Genomic DNA, 18,757 nt, shown 5'->3' on the forward strand with positions numbered 1-18,757 from the left:
GTAGAGCTTAGAATCGGTTTCTCATAGTAGGCTAAGAATGTTGGCCATAGTATATCCAAAGTGGATGACTAGCATACCAAATGATAAATAGGGTGATTGTACTATTATATGAGAAACTTTGATCTGGAATGTATTACCCAAAGTCTTTTATTTACTTCATCCACCCAGGAAAATTGTTCAAAAATCACATCAGGTAATGGCCTCTGGTGAGAAGTTGATAGTTATGTATTTTGCATGATAATAAGCCCTTTGTGATCATTGCTTTCTGAGTAGTCTTATGAAGCTTTGTCTTTCCATGTTAGGCTGTTCTAAGTGTCTGCCAATCCAAGCTGATATTCCAAACAGAGTTTAAACCAATTGAATGCTCAGAAAGATTGGTATCAAGGGACATAACTGGGGGCTGAATACCATGACCTGTGTTTGTATAGGATTTTCACAGTGTTGGCAACCTGTCAATTTTATTTTATGGTTAACTACCATGAAATGCTGTAGGAGGAAAAGTTTCATTTTCTCTTCCATGGTAAAGCTAAGCCTATAATGCCACATTTCCAAATCTCATGAACTCTCTCTTTTCCTCGCTGTTTAAATATGTATACATAAGTTTCTAAGGTAAATTAAACATTGATATGCTCAAAGGTTGAGAGTCTATTTTCTAGGAGCATTAATGAATGTGAAGGTAAAAGAAAAATTTAAACATCTCTTGGTAGGGAAACTACTTATATCATTTTGCTTTGTTCAAGCAGAATCAATTTAAGTTTGTTACAGTTTTAATGCCTGAAATATAAGAATGAAATTCATTTTAGAAATGGGAAGCAACAGTCTAACACATACTGCCTTACTTTCTTAGTTTATCTCAACTTTATTCACTCTTAAAAATATAATGGCTGGCCGGGTGCAGTGGCTCATGCCTGTAATCCCAGCACTTTGGGAGGCTGAGGTGGGCAGATCACGAGGTCAGGAGTTCGAGACCAGCCTGACCAACATGGTGAAACCCCGTCTCTACTAAAAATACAAAAATTAGCTGGGCGTGGTGATGCACTTCTGTAATCCCAGCTATTCGCGAGGCTAAGACAGGAGAATAGCTTGAACCTGGGAGGTGGAGGTTACAGTGAGCCAAGATCCAGCCACTGCACTCTAGCCTGGGCAGCACCCCCCCCACCCCCCAAAATATATATATATATATGCCATATTTTTCATTGTACCCATTTTTTTAAAAATAGAGCAATATTTCAAAGCTTCTATTATTTTATTTGGTACCACTTTTCAGATATAATCTATATCTTGTTTCTCCATTTTAATTTTAGAATTAAGGACTAATTTTCGGATTTTATCCTCCAGAAGCATGAACAAGTTGCCAAATGCAAGAGGAGAATAATGAAATTTATTTTAACAAAATAATTCAACTTTTAAGTTAAGATCTAAAACTTGTGGTGCATTTTCAGTATGTTGTTCCTCTATTCATTTATTCACAAATGTTTATTGACCTAGCTTTTGGAAATACGAAGTAAGTAAGGCAGGATCCCTACCCTTAGGTAGCTCATAGCACTAAGTACAAGGTAAGTGCTAGTATATGTAAGTTCAAAGGTGGACAAGATTAACACTGACGCTAGAGGCAAGCACAGTTTATTGAATAACTGATGACTTAGAGGAAAGATAGTCTGGGCGTGTTGGCTCACGCCTGTAATCCCAGCACTGTGGGAGGCCGAGGCGGGCAGATCATGAGATCAGGAGATTGAGACCATCCTGGCTAACATGGTGAAACCTCATCTCTACTAAAAATACAAAACATTACCTGGGTGTGGTGGTGGATGCCTGTAATCCTGGCTATTTGGGAGGCTGAGGCAGGAGAATCGCTTGAACCCAGGAGATGGAGCTTGCAGTGAGCCAAGATCACGCCACTGCACTCCAGCCTGGGCGACAGAGCGAGACTCCATCTCAAATAAATAAAATGAAAAAATAAATAAAATAAAGAGGAAAACTAAACAAATTAGAATAGGTACTTTTAAGACTTAAAATGTTATAACAGTTAAAAAAGAAAACACTGATGATTTTGAGCAAAGAAGGAAAGAAAACCTTGGAATTAAGGAAGGCTACCTAAGCCCAGAATGTGGTCACCCAAGTAAGTCATCTCTAGTTGCTCAGTGTTGGCTAATTCTAGGAAGTAAAGTTATATACTCAGGAAAAATAATCTAGAGTGTCAGCAAATTATTTAAACAATTCTTTCTGCCCCTTATTTCTGTTTCATTACTTTATAGACATGCTATCAAAATGATTCATAATTTTTTCAGGAGTCATTTTTATATTCAGGTGGTCATTCAATTTAAAGTTATGAATATAGCAAAAATGAGGAATTATAAAATTATTCATAAAACTCATGCTATAAATCATATTTATCTAAGTATTAAAAATGAATGATATGCATTTATTCTTTACTCAGTTATGTGGATAATTGGCATAACTAGTGAACATCTATCTGCTAATTTCCAGACCAATTTATAGTTTCCAACTCTCATGTGAACTCTAGGTCTTATGTCAGGATATTTTGGGTGTCAAAATAATTAGAAATCATTAGACTTACCTCCACCCAAGCATACATTTCTCCCTCAAATTCTTATTATATTTCCCACCATCACTAAAGATACCAAGTGCCCTATCTCCTAAGCTAAAATAATTGCTATTGCTAATTATTCCTTAATTCCTTTATCTTAATATCCAGTTGTTTAACAATTTTTATTAAATCTGTCCCTGGGTTGTTTCCCTAAATACTTCTCTTCATTCTCCTGCTATAATCATGGTTCAGAATTGCATTTGTTTGGATTATTGCAAAGTTCTCTCTTCACCTAATTGTTTTTCTCCACTTCATCCAATGCTCCATTCGTCTGAGAAAACAGACACAAAGCAGCCCGTGACGTTTTCCATTCTAAAAACCATCTTTAGTTTCCTATTACCTATAAGATAAAAAATTTGACTTCTTAGGAAACCATACTAAAGAGTCTGACTCCAAGCCAAAACCAATCTGTATATATTTATGTTTTCAGGCCTGACAATAGGCAATTGCAAAGGCTTTTTTACATGACAGGTCTCACAGTGGAAAGCTTCCCTCTTTACACCAGACTTGGTGCACAGTCAGTACTGCAGTGTCTGAAGTGTTGTGGGAATGAAGGAGGACTGGAGAGACTGTGAGGTGAGACAGAAGAATTGTATTGAGTATACTCAGACCCAGTGGATTAACATCCAAAAACTGGGCCCGGAACAAAGACAGCACTTGAGTTTTATACATACTTCTAAAAGGGGGTGGGCTAGCTTGAAACAAGGTTACAGTGGCACGAAGCATAGAGGCGGAACAAAGGCAGTTAATTAAATTGTGACACATGCATAACCCAGAATTACGTATGACCTTTGCTATGCAGCCCAGATGGCTGTTATCTAGGCTTTGCTCTAGTGCCTTGCACAGGCTTATCTCATAACCTTCGCTATGGTGCCCAGATGGCCGCAGCCCAGGCCTACTCAGGCATGTCTTGTAACCTTCACTGTGCTTCTCAGATAAAAACAGAATACTTGAAGTTACTAGTTACAGAAAACAGGAATCTATAAACTCATAAAACTTGCAGAGCCAGGTACAATCACACAGAGAGGGGTGGGATTCGAGGGGGAACTTTACTTTTTCTTATCCTTATGTTGAGGGTGTGCTGGGAGAGTCTCCAGAGCACATTCTTTTGAGCCTTAGCTTCTTTGAGAATGTTATTGAGACTTCGCCTGGGTCCAGGCTTTGCCTGTTACTGCCTTTGGGATGAGTCAGCCTAATATAGAAAGTTTGTTTTTCTCTTTTTAATTTTATTTTTCTTTAATTTCCTGCCTCAGAAGGGAGTTGCAATCAAGGACTCAGAGCCTCCTGACTGGCCATGTTCTTATGCATATCTGCTTTCCTCTTTCAGATGCTTGCATTTGGAGGTCTCCTTACTGGGGAACCTTGAACACATTTTCCCCACTCTGACTCAATATTCAGTACTTTTCCACTCCTAGCCATTCCTCCTCACCTTCTCCTCCTGCCCCTGGGTTTATAAAGCTGCAGGAGCCTTTTGTTCTGGACTCACGCAATAGTGAGATAACCCCCACATCTGTGTTGATCCACTTGACCCTTGACTAAGGTGCTGTTCCACGTGGGAAAATGAAACAGGAGGGGAGTTGGTGTTTTCTCTGGTTTTAGCCTCTTACTTACATGATCATAGTAAGTGATAAAAAGCTTTATTGTTATTTCTGTTTGGGGTCATTGTTTTGAATCTGCTAGTCTGGCACCTGATGACTCAGCTCTCTCCAGCTCACCGGATCTTCTGACAAACTGGTGCCATGAGGATAGCTGATTAAGCATAATGCCATTCTGGAGGAGTATAAAACATGAAAATCCCATGGGGTACTTTGGGAGGTGCTAGTGGAGTCCACAAGGTACTCGAGAGGGATGTTAGTGGATTGATTGCAAGAGTTTGATGATTCTGTGGGGTATTTTGCCAGTGGGTCTTGAAAAGTGCTAGTGGACACTGTGGGACGTTCTTGGAGGATACTATCAGATTGTTTATATAAGCTTATCGGTTCAAAAAGGGACCTTTGGTCCTTCTCTTTAGCCCCTAACTCTATGGATATGCTCACCCAAATGGAATTTGGAAACAACTAAGCCCAGAACTAGGCTTAGTTCCCCACTGTTTAAGGTTTTCTATCAATGGGATGAGAGAAGGTCAGTGGGCTCCCATGAGCTAAGTAACTCTATGCAGGTCCCTGGCACTGATGAACACCCTAGAGTGCAGCAAGTTGTTGAAATTTCAGAGGAAAAAATAAGGGTAAAGAGCCCTTCATGAATGCTTTTCCCAGTGGTTCTGAAGAGAACATAGAGACTTAATTAGATCTCCTCTGCATGTAAGCTTGCTAATGTTTGTAAAGGAGACTGGCATGACATGGGATGCATTACCACAAACTGCCTCTCTTTAGAGTGCCCTGACAGCAGTCGCTGCCAGAATAACACAGTACAAGCATTAGCCACAGCAGCAGCAGCCACAGCCTCTGCGCACTACCCCTCTCTAGGAGAGCCCGGGCTCCTCTTAAACCAACTTTCCCTGTAACATCAAACAGAAGAAGCTGTCTGCCTCCTGGCCTGTTGCCTGACCCAGCTCCCTCCCCTGCAAAATGTGTGGCCAAATCCTGACAGGTGGGTCCTGTAACTGACATGGGTGGTCTCTCTGCCTTTCCCTGTGGGCTTGTGTGAAGAGGCCTGACAGTCCTGCTTGCTTTTCTTCAGACCTCTTGGCTTCTGAAAATAAACAAGATTAGAAATTAACCTGAAAAGTCTCAATCCTCAGGAGTGATCAGAGGCCCCATGCCAAGACTAGAGTTCAGTGGGGAGGAGGAGGTGAATGGCACCTCTTGGACCTTCTAAATTCCGGTGCACAAGTGACTGTTGTCCCTGCAATCTCTGGCACTAAGATGAGGGGAAAATAGAGTATGTTCTGTGGTTTAGAATCTGAGACAGTCACCACTGGGACCCTTGACCAACTATCGATGGGTCCCTTGGGACTTTATGAACCTCCATTGTTATGGCCCCTACTACCGAATGTATTATTGATATTGATGTATTATGTATGTACACCCCTGTTAGCCTTTGCCTCCAATCTCTGACAGGAATTGCTGCAGTTAGGGCTATTTGATGGGGTATATGGAAGACTAACTTCCTGGACTCATGGGCTATAGTTATTGGCCTAGCCATTTGACTGGGTCATTGGCAAGCCTCATATTGACATATAAAACAAGCCTGTGGGAGATGAGACATTTGGATAAAAATCAGTTCTGCTCATCTGTATCTATATCTATCTATATATATGAGCAGAACTGATTTTTATTTAAATGTCTCATTTCCCACAGGAGATTTTATATATATCTCCCGTGTGGATGCTCAGTAGAAGCCCCTATGCTAACCAACAGAATATAATAAATTCTCTTTAATTTCAACTTTTATTTTAGATACAGGGCATACATGTGTAGGTTTGTTACATGGGGATATTGCATGACATTGAGGTTTGGGGTATGGATTCTGTCACCCAGGCGGTGAGCATAGTACCCAATAGGTAGTCTTTGAACCCATGCCCCCTGTCTCCCTCTCCCCTCTAGTAGTCCACAGTGTCTGCTGTTCCTATGTTATGTTCATGTGTGCCCAGTGTTTAGCTCCCACATGTAAGTAAGAACATGTAGTATTTGTTGTTTTGTTTCTGCTTATGATAATGGTCTCTAGCTGCATCCGTGTTGTTGGAAAGGACATAACTTCTTTCTTTTTTATGGCTGCATAGTATTCCATGGTGTATATGTACCACATTTTATTTATCCAATCCATCATTAATGGGTATCTAGGTTGATTCCTAGGTCTTTGCTATTATGAACAGTGCTGTGATGAACTTATAAGTGCAAGTATCCTTTTGGTAGAACTATTTATTTTTCTTTGGGTATACACACAGTAATGGGATTGTTGGGTGAAATGGTAGCTGTTTTAAGTTCCTTGAGAAATTTCCAAACTGCTTTCCACAGTGGCTGAATTAATTTACATTCCCACCAACAGTGTGTAAGAATTACCTTTTTCTCCACAGTCTAGCGAGCGTCTGTTGTTTTTTGACTTTATAGTAATAGCCATTCTGACTGGTGTGAGATGGTGTCACATTGCAGTTTTCATTTGCATTTCTCTGATGATTATGATGCTCAGCATTTTTTCATGTTTGTTGACTACTTGTATGTCTTCTTTTGAGAAGTATCTTTTCATGTCCTTTCCTAACCTTTCAGTGGGGTTGTTTGTTTTTCTGCTTGTTGATTTGTTCAAGTTCCTTATAGATTTTGGATATTAGAACTTTGTCAGATGCATACTTTGTGAACATTTTCTTCCATTGTGTAGGCTATCTGTTCCCAATTATATGATTTACTATATAATCTACTTTCTAGAAGAATATTATTCCTTTCTCTTCCCTTTAAAGTTTCTCCTTTTTCTCCTTTGACCCTGAACTGTAGGCTCAACAGGTCTTGTTTTTTGTTTGTTTTTTTTTTTTTTTTTTTTGAAACAGGGTCTTATTTTGTCACACAGGCTGGAGTGCAATGGCAGAATCACAGCTTACTGCAGCCTTGGCCTCCTGGACTCGAGTGATCTTTCTCAGGCCATTTTTTATTTAGTGTCATTGTACAAGCTCTTTCTTCTATCTTTAATGCTCTTTCTTCCTTAGTGAACTACTTTGCCTACAAAAAACAGTTAAAATATTATTCTGATTGCTAATGCTTCCTTGTATTCCTCACTTAGGACTTCAACTCTGATGAATCTTTCGTTTCTAGAGCAAGGATACCAAATAACATTTTAGATAGAGAAAGAGGGATTTTTACATAAAATAAGTTGCCTCCCAATAAGGCTGTGTGTTTCTTTAGAAGACGCATGATGTTTTAGTCATCATTGTGCTTCTTTTAGGTTTTCAATAACATTTGTTGACTAAATATATAAAGAATGTTATAACAAAGTCCTGAGCAGACTGATATTAGTTCTCAATGTATCTCATACAGAACATGGCGTACATGATATAGTTTAAATATTTGGACTTGCTTAATGTTCTCTATTAACAGGTATTGCTGCAACTGTACAAACCACTTTTCTGTAGAAAATAGACTATTAAAGATGCAAAGAACAGATATAACCTTGTACAGCTTTTTAATCTGAATCACAAAGAAACCAACTTCCATGACTTTGTGATTGGTGACAGTATTTGTAATGCCTGTTAAGCATCACACACATTTAAATTGTGCTAGAGTTGATGCTTTGCTGTGTATAGCAAAGAACTGACTTTTTTATCCTACCTCTCATCTGAGCCCCATCAGAGAAACTAGATTTATGTTTCTTAATAAACCCTGCATAATATCCTACACAATAATAGTTATTTTCTTTGCTTTTTCTTTTATCTAATAAAATGTTGTGGTAACACTGTTTTATCAGTTCTGAATCTATGAAGCAGAATTTAATTAACCAATAATGATCTGTAGTTTAGATTATTTTACCAGCTTGTTCTACACTTAATACATACTTGGAAATATTTCTCTATCTTATAGCATATTTTAAAGTTATAACAGCTGTATTTCTGTAAAACTAGGGCAAATTAGATTTTTTTTGTGAGTTGCTTTTGTAAGTAGTGATTTAAAAATGTGCATTTCTAATTGGTTTTTATCTTGATATTCTTTATCTAAATTCAATAAATTTGCTTAATTATTACTTATGCAACAATAATACCTATATTTATTATTTCAAGGTGTACGCTTGAGTAGAGTTTTAACGCTAGCCTTTCAAAATCCTATTCATTTATAAAAGTGAAGAAATTTACTACTTCCAGGTAAAATGTAGTTACCAAAGCAGTTGGAGAGGCAGACTCATTACCATTCAATATGGGGTCTATTGGGCTCTGGCACAGAAGAACAAGAAAGGCAATGGTAGAAAGAAAGCCTGGGTTCTCATCCAGCCTTCATCTCTAAAAAGCTCTGAGATCTTGGATAGTTCACTTAATTTGTCTGTTTTCAATGATCTCATCTATTAAATGGACTTACTATCATTACAAGGTAAAATTTAAAAAAATCAGTTACCCTAAGTTAGTTGTCATCTTTATCTTTCTCCCTAAGATAGTGTAGTATCCTGTTTAACTGCCTTGGAGCCACACTGCCTGGGTTTGTCATTTATGAGCCATTACCTCAAGCAAGTTACTTAAATTCCTTGTGCCTGTGTTCTCTCCTTTAAAAAATAGGGGTAACAATAGTATCTATCTCATAGGGTTGTCATGAGGATTATGTGAGTCATTACATGAAAAGCACTTAGAACAGCACTAGCATGTGGTAATGCCTCTTCCTGTTTTGTAACGACCTGCCTATTACCTATTGCTATAATGACATAGATTTACTAAGAAGCAGCCAATTCACAAGTTTTGTATTACAGCTGGAAATAACTTTGAGAGAGGGAGAGAGAGAAAAAAAAAGAGAATCTCAAGGGGAGAGGACTCAATACGTATACAATTTTTTCCCACTGTCAGAAATGGAGTTTCTGCTGAGGATTAAGTACACGATGTGGGTTCTTAAGAAGGCAGCTTTGGTGCTGTAATGAACAATCACAGACATCAATACACCTGAAGAAGGTAATCCTGACCTCCGCTTTACCCTCTCTTGATACTGTAAGCTTTTATCCCAAATCTCAAATATTGCCTTCTCTTTTTTTTTTTTCCTCTTTTAAGGTCAATAAAAACTTCAAAGACCTTTTAGAGCTATAGATTTAGGCTGTAAATCATTCATTTTAATTTCTATGTTTCAAAATTTTAAAAGATTACTTATAGCAGTATAGTCTTTATATATCAGATTTTAACACCATCCTTAAATATTTTAAAAAATATATAGGTTCTTTCTCTAAGTAAAGTAGATAACTATAATAATAGTAACAAAAATAATTCACTATTTCTGAGGACTATCGAGGTACTAGTCTATATGCTAAAAGTTTTAAAAGCATCATCTACATAAAGGAACATACAACCCTTAGTGGTGGATCAATACGTAAATGAACAGAGCAATCCTTTTTGGTATTATTTGTATTTCTCAAATGATGAGATTGAAGTTCAGAGGTTTAAGTACCATGTCCAAGAATACAAAGCTATAAAGTCAGTAAATGGTGGAATCAGGATTCAAAACTTCATTAGTCTCACTTTAAAAACCTATGTTCCCAAACAATAGCCTATAGTGACTCCTGTCTCAAAAAAGGATAATATGCCTCACTCCATTTATTGATTCCAATTTAACAGATAAATCTAAATGGAGAATGGTCACAGCAGCTGCTGCTCTTTGTACCAGACAAATATAATAATTCTTTCATGAAATAGGTACACTGAGAAATAGCCTCCCAGTAGTTGTGAAGTTTAGGACTTCTGATATACTTGTATAAACAGAGTATCAAGCAAGCTCAGGGGTGATTGGTCTGATTTTCTAAATAAAGTGTCCTGGGAGAATAGATTACTAGGAACTAGGTGACCCGCTCAAAAGAAAGTGGCATTGTTCTTGTCAAAGTGGTCATTGATTTTCTCTCAGGTTTCTGTAGGGAGTTGCAGGATAAATTTCTATTTGCTACAAAGTGGAAAAAAAAATGTTCTCAGATGGACTTCTGTGTTTTAAAAATATAATCTTGGAAGGGACAAGAAGTCTAACAGAATAATCAGAGTTTTTAAAAAATTCTTTTTGAGATTTGTCAAGAAAAAAAAAAGCTTAAAAAAAAGGAACTAACCACATCCAAATTTCTTTTCAAGGGTCTAAAAAAAGATCGGTAAAAGCAACTAAATTAGAAGAAAGTCATCTTTTTAGTTATACATATGTCTCTATTACAACGTAATTTGTTATATACTTGCATTTATTAATATATTGATAGAAAGCTTTTCAAATTTGATGGGCCAAATGAATTGTTAGATTTTTGAAATCATAAGGGAATAACATTTGTTTTATGCAATAAGAATGTACTTTCCATAGCCAAAGGGGGCCATGATATCATGATATGACACATAAGCACAAAAGTACTTTATGATTAATTTTTCTTTCCTTCTAATACTTTTTTCCCTTTCAGTGACCTAAAGCATCAGTTAAATAACAAGCATTTTCCTATATGGATTCAATGTTGATAGAGGTATTCTCATCAACGCTACATGCATTTTTATCTTGAGTACTTTAGGGATATAATTCATGAAAATCTTAAACAGTGTGTGGCCATGTGTGGAAGTCGCAGACCAGGATAATTTTTGGGGAAGCCACCCATTTCATTTCCCAACTGAGGAGGACTTATACTGTCTATTGTCACAACTGCTTGAGCACCCTTATCATCTTTAGGTCAAAGACGCATTATTTAAAAGAGCCAAAAGGCTTATTTACAGGACATAATAGACAATAACAGCTGGGAAGACATTGTGAATGTCTACTGGGTAATTAAAATGAGTTCTCAAGATAGATAAGCAGACAAACTGAAATACATATTTATTTGAGAAGTCACACTGGCTCCCAAAGAGCTCTTAAGGGCTGTCAAGTAAATAGCAGCTTACATAGAAATAAGGATCTAGTCGAATATGTGACAAGTAATGGAAATGTTGGTTTCTTTTTCTGTGTCTGATATGCTCTCTGGTGACCCTCATGGTGTTAGCTATGCTTTGCTTCCTCTGCCTGTGCATTAACAGTTCTCCCATCTTTGTCAGAATATTGTAACCTAGAAGATTAGGTAGTTTGTGCATGTTAGATTTTAACCCATTAAGGACAAGGAAAGAAGAACAGACTCTGTTAGGCGGGCACAGAATGATTTAGAAAATAAGCAGAATGGAGCATCCAGAAGGCTATGAAAGGGCAAGGGCAGAAATAAAAAGTTTACCATAGCAAGGAAGAAAAACGACGACCATAAACTCTTGAATATTTCTATAAACACAAAAGACATTCACTGAACTCATCAGATCAAACAGCGTTCTTAAGGAGTACTGATTTTATGATTCAGTAACTTTATTGAAGAATAGAGCCTCTTCTAAGTGTTTATACTGACTGCAAAGCTTCTCTAAGTAAAGTAGATAAGTACTCCCCCATCTTACCCAAAAAGATATTGGCCTCAATAAGAACATGATGATTTTTTTTAATGATGTATTCAAGTTTCCCTTCTCTCTATCCACTTTTTCTTTTTCATATTTTAAACTTTTGCCTTTATGATGATGATATTCATTTACAGTTTTGGCTTTCATTTGCCTGCCAACATATCTCTGGTTCCATTTCTCTGTTTCCTCCAAGAAGATCTCCAGGTGATAAAACACAAGTGAACAGGTAGATACTGGGAGGCAAGATGATGTTTTAGCATGTGCCACATTTGAGTAACTTACATATATCTAAGTATAAATGTCTAATGGGGAATTAGATATATGGGTTAGAACCAGATGAAAAATCTGAGCTGGAATATAAGTTTATGAGTCACCTGGGTACAGGTACTAGTTCACCTTAGTAGATTTAATGATATAGCCCATGAAGACTGAGTAGCATAAATAAAAAAGAAAGTAGGGAGATGGAGGGCTATGAATCGCATTGTGGGGATTCCAACTTTAATATTTAAGATTTGGACAGAGGAAGGAGAGTCCAAGAGGAAAAATGAGAAGCACAGACCATAACAAGAACAACAATGAGGGTATGAACTGGAGAGTGTCTTAGAAACAAAAGGAGGAGAGTTTTGAGAAGGAGGAACTCAGATAATAAAGGAAGTCATATGAGACAAAGATTGAATGAGGTATGGACAATTGTGGCGAATTCATCAATAAATACCATGGGTAATGAGTTAATGGTAAGTATGGAAGTGGAGAAAATGAGACTCCGAAGTAGGGTTGAAAGAAAGGAAAGATATAAGGAAGTAAATTGAACAGCAGGTGAGATTAAGGACTTTCTTTAAAATGAGAAAAATCTGATCATGTTTCTTTGCCGAGAGGAAAAGATCAAAGCAGTCACATACACAGAAGAAAGAAGGGACCAAGGATGGGGTTTCCATCCTCAAGAGGCAGATGCAGATTGAATTGAGAACTGGGGTGGAGATATGTTCCCGGTATCATATTGCAGCAATTGAAGGAATAGTTTCTAGAATTGTTACAATTTGTCTTAGATTTTTAGCTGTGTAACCTTAAGTAATTTGTTAAATGAATAACACCTCTCTCAAGTAAGTTATCATACTTAAATAAAGTTCTGTGATATAGAAATTAAGTAATACAATTTTGGTATATTTATAATAAATAAAACAGGAGGTAAGCATATAAGGATATAAGCATATAAGGATGGGTATAGCTAAAACTAATTTTTTATGGATGGATATTACTAAGTTTTGCACAATTTCACCAGAATTTTTTAACCTCTCTGTGTCATGGTAGATGTGGTCATTGGTTGGGAGTGACTGAGTGAGTGGTCGATTGGGGAGCTTGAAGATATAGCAGAGATTTGAGAGAGTTTTGTAGAAAATGGAAGAGGGAACACTAAGGAAGGATGAATGATGGAGAAAATGTATGTAGACGAATTTTGAATTTAAAACATTTTTCTTTTCTTTTTCTTTCCTCTTCTCCTCCTCATCTTTTTTCTTTCCCTTCCGCTCCCTCTTCTCCCCTCCCTTCTGCCTCCTCTCCCTTCTCTCTTCCATCTCCTCCTCCTCTTCTTCCTACTTCTCCTCACTTCCCTCTTCATCTCCTTCATGTCTTTCTCCTCATTCTTCTTCTCAGTTTCCTCCTGCTTCTTTGGCAATTTTAAACAGTTCCAATACAGGAGCAGAAAAGGCAGATTTGTTCTGGGTGAGGGATTTACTTGTCCAGTGTGACATAAATGCAAGTGGATTAAGGGTGTTGGCAAAAGATTAGCCTAAGTGGAAAGAAAATAAGGATAGCAGGAATTTGTAGGTAATGAGAAAAAAAAAGGCAAGTTTAAGGGCCCTTGAATAGCAAGAAATTGTAGGAGATGGAGACTAGAAGAACTGGGATAATAGGCATTGTAATAAGAGAGAAAGATAATATAGGGTAAGATTTCAGAGGTGGAGTAATTCTAAATGATGGCAAACTTGGCATGGCAACTATAGATGTACAGAGGAGAAATTAAGTGAATGCCAATTAGAAGGAATTCAAGAACTGTGGGAAACAGACATTATATATGTAATTTACATGGACGTCTGAACCATGTGCCAACATTCTAAATAAATTTTGGAAGATAACCAATTTGAAAGCCACAATGAGTGGTAGAGAATTATGAAAGAGTTTTAAATAAAAGGAGGTAGCAGTGATCTGGAGGAAGCAGTTGAGAGTAGAATGTAGACAAGGGTATTAAAGGATGGCTTGTCACTGGAGAGGCCCAGGTTTCAGCTAATGGCAAGGAGATTGAAGGATAATTCTGAAGATAAGGCAGAAGAAAGGTATTGTGAGATTACATCAGTGTCACTTGGGGCAGGGGAGAGGAGGGAGCACTTTTCCAAACTTTATTCCCCAGTGAGTTCCCACTTAAGCCTTGAGAGTCAAGCCAGCCATGTGCCTCTCTTAATACAACTCTTCCCCTTCCCCTGTGATTCCCAGGTCTAAGCTGAAGAAAGAGGAACATTTCTGTTATGATTATGATTGACAGATATGGATATTTTGATTAGAGCATTATGACCTTCTTGTGACTGAAAATGATCAAAGGAATTTTTATTGTGGAAGAGAGACTAGAAATCATGAGATGAACCCTGGTTTCACCCAGGGGTGGAACTACCCATAGCAACAGTGCAGGGGAAAGAATCCAGATGTTTTCTACTTTTGACCTTTGGAATTCCACTTCTTAGTATAATGGGTATAGCCTTTTTTGATAGTCATAAATTCACATTTGTTTCTTGCTAACAAGAGATTCAAAAGTCTCAAACCATAGTTGATTAAAACTCATGAGAATATTCTTGGAAGATGCATAGAATCAAAACTAATAATGATTATCACTAGGGAATGTTAGGGGTTACTTTCTTTCCTTGAATTCTAAATAGACTAACCCATGAATGTTTTAGCTGTCATTTTTTTGTTGTATTCTTAGATTTGGCAAATGATTATGATTTGAAGCGTGCATCATAAGACTCTTTTGCATATTGAAATGTATATCTGCTTTGCATGGGCTAGAAACAATTATTGATTGAATTTTTGCGTATGTGCAATCTGGCTGGGTGCTTCAGCCTTGTTTAAGGGGTTCAATTAAGCATTAGGGCATGTTTACTTCCTTTCCTGTTGGTCTTTACTTCCGACTGCCTGACAGTTGCTCTTTGTGTTTCTCATTGTCATCCATTTTCTAAACATGTCCAGCTCAGGAGGACTAAATCGCAGTGAACTGCTGTCAGTGCTGATGGACTGGCTGGCTTCCAGGCCCTTCTTGTTGGTGATCTTGTCAAACCATTACATGCTGATTATGGTTTATTGATGATGCCTGTGAAACTGCTTAAGAGGCCAGATGTAGCATCTCTGAGCAGTTGAAGCTTCGCAGCTGGTTAGTATGTTGCACACTACTTCTGCTTTCTACACTACATGATACTGTATCAGTGACACCATACCTGATAACCCCTTGAAGGACATGCAGTGCTTCCTGGCTGATTACTTTCTGGTCTCTAGATGCTTTAGCTCACATTACTGCCTAAATAAAAACTTACAGTAACTTTCTGTACTCACTCATATTTTTTCTTTCAGTAAAACAATAGTGTATCTTAAAAAAATATTTTCTGACTATTAACAAGTTTTCAAAGAATATCTTCATTATAGAATATTGATATATGAGTAACTTAAAAATTGGAATCCTTGAATTTTTGAATATGTGATGAGGATGGGGATGAGTGGATCATGCTTGCCAATATGTTCGGTCTATTTTATTTTGGTCCCAAAATTCTTATTTTTAGGAAAAAATTTGACAGAAGGATTATAATCATGAATATTCCAATTTGATCAAGACCCAGATATTTGTTATAAGCATCCTTTGAAATTTTATTCCACTTTTAAGACTGAGGTAATACTAATATCTGAAATACCAAGAAGAACTGTGTATGTGATTCTGTTATCAAAATTTTTATCAAATGCCATTTGAATTTATGGTATTAATAGAAATAATTGTGAAACAAAAAGTCAGGTCTAAAATAAAGTCAACAAAATAACTCCTAAATGAATTTAGTTCTGGAAATGAATGTTTCTATTATTTTAGTATTTACCAAATGGACACATACTTGCCTAATATTTAACCGTTACTTAACATGACAAGTTTATCTTTTATTGTACTAGCTAGGAACACAATGATAATTATATGATTGCTGAAATCCTGTGTGTCTTAACTAGCTAGGAACACAATGATAACTATATGATTGCTGAAATCCTGTGTGTCTTAAAAACAGAGGTGCTTAACTAGGTGATTCATGCAGTAAATTAGTTCCTGACCACTAGATGGAGCTATGCAACCTCTTGCATTATTAACAGATTTCTTACAAACTATTTGCTTTCCTTGAAGGGAAAAAATTATCCTTGAAAATTTCTGAGGAGAGTCTTTTCCCTCCCATTTTAACCCCATCTTCTATTGATGACTGAAAAATGCCCCATATTCTCTGTATAATGACAAAGCAGCATTACGGTAATGACATGGTAGTGTAATCATTATATTATGTTCTAGGAAGGAAGTAGATACATCGCCAAGGTCACCCTAGAGTTAATTCAGCCTCTCCACTAATAGTAATAGGTTAATCATGGTGACATGCTAACAATTCTTTCTTTTTCTATTCATTGGTTCAAGACACAACTCATTAACTTCATCTATTTGAATTGTAGACCACAGCTTGCTTCTAGGATTTAGGAGGCTATGGAAATGTGATTACATTTGGAGCGAGTGCATAAACCACTAACAGTGTAACAAGTACAAATAATAGTTTTTCTTTTCATTTTATCAGTTACCCATCATGATTAACTTAGTAAATAATCTACATGTCTTTTTGGCTCTGGAGGAATGAGGCTTACTCCTAAACAATGATTAGCATTACGTATGATAAATTAAATATAATCTTGTGCTACTTAATGTTTATCTTTCCTTGTAAAGAAAGACTTATTTTGTTTTGATTTATAAGCAGTTATTTCACTATTTTGGCTTTCACCCTAAATTTAACCAGCAAGAATAAAAAAAAATCATTTTCCTCAAATATTTCATTGTTCTCTCTTGTAGAGAACTATAATACTATGCACAAAATAGTTATTTAATAAGTTCTTGTTAGATAAATGAAAGGTTCAGGACACCATGATTGTAATTTATATAATGGGAGCGTGCAATTTCATTTTCATCTCTTATTCTTGTCCAAATTTCAATTTATTAAATTATCATGAAACTTCAAGTAACAAATATGTTTTAAATATTTAGATATGGTATTCCATATATAAGACAGATTTTTAGATGGTGAAATAATAATTTGAAACCCTAGACACCACTGTGTTCCCCATTGATTCAGGTTTTAAATAAGAGGTTTCTGGACTGGAGTCATTTTAATCAAAGATCTTTATTTTGAATCTAAGGTCATACAGAAATTGACAAATGATCGGAAGCCGTTAATTGTCAGTCAAATATTTTTGATAGAGAATATTTGTGAAGAAAGGCATAATCAGAACATTTTTAAGAAAGCCAGCTGTTTTTGATGGAGCAGGGGCAGAAAGTGGAAGCATGCTTCACACTGCTCTTTGCTTCTAAAATGAGGCAGTTCTGGAAAACCATAGATAAAGAACCATCCATTAATCTCTTTTGGCATTCAAGCCAACCTGATACAAATATAGGAACTAAAATGAGTCGATTTTACCTCTGGGAGTAAATACAACCTCAATTTCCCTGCAGCCTGTAAAAAGCTTCTAAGAAATGTAATGATACCTGGGTTAACAGAAAGGAAACACATTCAAATTTATATGTTTCATTTGCAAAATGATATTCCTTTGATTTTAACAGCAAGACAAATTCACAACAGAAAATTCAGAAAATGCAAAAATTATAAATGAGAAAATAGGAGTGACCCATAATTCCATCACTCAAAGAAAACAACTTGTAGGGTTGTATATGTGAGTTCATATATGTATGGGCCTATACTGACTGTGTTTACCTAATTTCACTAAAGGTCCCATTTGTAGTAAAGCTCAAGTAAACTTAACTTACTCTAGAAATGCAATGAAAATGATGACCAAAGTGCCATTGTGCTCACCAACATGGTGCTACCACGCAGCTGTCACTTGCTGGTTTTCCGTCACATAGAAACGATTTTGTCACTTTCTAAAGGAGAATTTTCATCTGTACCTTTTCATTTTCACTTTTTATTTTAAAACAATTTTAAACTTACAGAAAACTTGCAAGGATAGTATGAAGGATGAATACCCATAACCCAGATTCCACGATTGATGACATTTAACCATACTTGTTTTATTGTATTTTCTCCTTCCCTCCCTCCCTTCCTTCCTACTTAGCTATCTGTATGTATCTGGCAGGAATATAACTAAGAGATGCTATGTTCTTATTATACTTTATCCTATATTATCTTATAGATTGTTGTAATATCAATATTCTCAGTTTAATACTGGCGAATTTTAACTCTGATTTCTTGATTAAAGTGATACCTCAAGGTAAAGTTACTATTTTTCTTTTGTAATGAATCATTACTTTGGTAAGACATTCTGAAAGTACGTGAGTTTCACTTTCCTAATCAAACTTTTACCCACTAGTTGTGGCATCCACTGAGGATCCTTGACTGAAATTGCTGTTACTATGATTTTTTGCCAGGTGGTGGTTTTTTAACTCCATTACTCTATACTTACATAAAACACAATATCATTCTTTATTTTGCTGCTAAAATTGCTGCAAATCTGGCTAGTAAAGCTACTTCAGACTGGTTTCTGTGTCATTTTTTGACATTTCCCTTCATTCTGTGAGGATAAAATATTATTTTCCAGCCCATCAATATGTTCTACGTTCATTTGTATTTTTCTTGTACCAGTCTCTGGGTCAGCCATTTCTTTAAGGAGTCCTGGTTCTTGTTAGTGGAGAATGGTCTTAGAAACCAAAATATTATAAGCTAGATGTGCTTATTGTCACTTGAGTTTACTGCTTCTAGTTCCACTGGTTGGGCTAATTGAAAAAAATAATATATCTGTGGTGTGTGTCTATGAACATATATGTGCATACACATTTA

This window comes from Pongo pygmaeus, chromosome 3, assembly GCF_028885625.2.
Source record: "Pongo pygmaeus isolate AG05252 chromosome 3, NHGRI_mPonPyg2-v2.0_pri, whole genome shotgun sequence".
In the NCBI taxonomy this organism is placed as follows: domain Eukaryota; kingdom Metazoa; phylum Chordata; class Mammalia; order Primates; family Hominidae; genus Pongo; species Pongo pygmaeus.